At 32.4% G+C, this 2,385-nt stretch overlaps 1 protein-coding gene across 1 annotated transcript in view; it reads left to right on the plus strand.

The window, feature by feature from the left end:
- Nucleotides 1-2,385, plus strand: part of PAPOLA (poly(A) polymerase alpha) — a 66,327-nt gene that overhangs the window by 56,101 nt on the left and 7,841 nt on the right. The window lies entirely within an intron of this gene.

Raw genomic sequence — 2,385 nt, forward strand, 5'->3', positions numbered from 1 at the left:
AATATATTAGTTAGCTCTGCCAATACCAGCTTGCCTATTTTAAGTCCAGTGGAAGAAAACCGTTTGTGAGCCAAAATTGAGAAGGATCAGGCAGCAAAGCTTTTAGAAAATTTTCAGGTGTGTCTGTAATACTTTGGTGCCATAGTTTCTCTTCACCTTTCCCTCTCTTCTCAGTAAGTACCTCTTCCATAAAGCTGTGTCTCTCATTTATTAAGTATGTGTGTAGTTAACATGTGTACTCTGTAACACAATTTAGCATAGAATTACATATCATCTTTATTATTCTCTAATGACTGTATCTTTTATTTGTATTGATTTTTTGATGGCGCCTTTGGACAGTTTTTTGCTTCTGTGATCCAGATGAAGTTTCAGAGTTTCTGTACCATATATGGTATTACAGGACCACTGAATACTAGAGGATCTGAGGGAATTCTTATTGAATGACTGAATAAGGTTGTAAAGTCAGATTTATTTTGGGGCCTTGAATGATTAGTTCTTCCAACCCTTCGGGAAACTTGCTAGCAATACTTGCACTTTTTATAGTAGCTGGTTTACCTTGTCACAGTCTGAAACAATTTTTGGAAAACCATTAAAAATGTACGTTGATTTGGTGTGAATCTTAAAATAGAAGTAGTCTTGTTACAGTTTCATTGCTCCCTGGAATCACTCTTATGTTGTTTTCATATTAATGAGACATTCCATATTGCCCCAGAGATGATAGTCCACAAGCACCCATTTCATTGTAATTTCTATCTGAGAATTTGTTATTTAGGAATTTGCTTACTACATCAGAGTTTTTTTAGAATGGAAAAAAAATCTAGGTTTCTTATGGAGTCCGTTATGTTTTGATTGGTAATGGTGAAAAATTATTTGTCTCTAATTTATAAGTATTCTATTACTTAGCTTATTCTGAAGGCTTTTGGTTTAGTTTTTTTGGAAATAGCTACTGTTAACTAAAAATGAATAATTTGATGAATTTCATCACTCTTATGCTAAATGAGAATGAAAAATGGATATATTATAGTACTTTAAATCATTATGTATAATATTTAATACAGTGTAAATGCGTAAATAATTGTCATACTGTACTTTTTTATTTGTGTTTTTTTAATTATTATTTTTGTGTTTTTTTCCCCAAATATTTTCGATATGTGGTAGTTGGTTGAATTCATAGATTTGGAACCCACAGATATGGAGGGGTCCTACTGTATCTGTTATCTTACAAGATGTGTTCTGAAAACCCTTCTGTGTCTGTGTAATTACCTCTTAAGGCAGTCATTTTCATCCTTGGTTGTACATTAGAATTACTTTTTCAGGTTTTTGTTTTTGTTGTTGTTGTTTTTAATACAGATTTTAGGGAGACCTTCTGGGAGTTAGGGCTGGGAATCTTATTAAAAGCCCTGCTGCCACGTCATTGTGTTGTACAGCAACCTAAGAATGTATTAGTTTTGGTATAAATTACACATTGTGCCTACTGATGTTTGATTCAAGTTGTCAGAGCATTTCAGAATTTGAATTTCTTTTTACCTTAGTAAAGTATGTGTAAGCATAACTCTAGATGTTTTAACATTTGGTTTCCTTAATGTTACAAATGGCATACTGAAAGCTCTGACTAAATAAATTTATACCAGCACAATGTTTGCAGTTTTATTTGCACTTATCTTGGTAGAATGACACTTAGGTTTCTTATCGGATTTAGAGAAGCAATAAGAATATAGAATTGTAAAACTTAGTATGGAAATTTAAAAATACATATAAAAGTAAAGAGTCATTTAATGTCCCTTTGTACCTATCACACAGCTTCAGTTGTAGTGAACTCTCAGGCAAACTATGTACCCTTAATTCTTCCTTTTCCCCTTGCCCTTGGATTATTTAGAAACAGAATCTAGACATATCATCTTCAGAATTTTTAAAATTACGTATCTAAAAAAGAAAGCACGAATGATAAGATTAGCCCACTTAGAAAAATTAGCAATTCATTAATATCATCAAATATCTAGTCTGTGCTCAAATGACCCTGATTGTTTGATTTTTTTTTTTTTTTAAAAAATCTGTTCAAATCTGGAACTAAAATAAGATACCTACCTTGGAATTGTGTGATGTTTTTTAAGTATCCTTTAAAATATAGATTCTCCCTGTCCTTTTTTTTCCTGTAGTTTTTTTGTTCTGTATAATTTCTCAGACTGGATTTTGCTTATGGCGTTTCCTTGGTGCACTTACAAGGTAGAGAAGAGATCTTAGGTTATTTCATAAGCTAATTTTCATTTCTCAGCAGAGGAACGTGCCGTTTAGCGGCTTTTCCAGTTCCAAATCTAATTACAGTCAGAGGCAGGATTAGAACCCAGGCTTAAATCTCATGGTACTAAAGTTGAGGAATTTTGTTAT

This window comes from Propithecus coquereli, unplaced genomic scaffold, assembly GCF_000956105.1.
Source record: "Propithecus coquereli isolate 6110/MARCELLA unplaced genomic scaffold, Pcoq_1.0 Scaffold310, whole genome shotgun sequence".
Classification (NCBI taxonomy): Eukaryota; Metazoa; Chordata; class Mammalia; order Primates; family Indriidae; genus Propithecus; species Propithecus coquereli.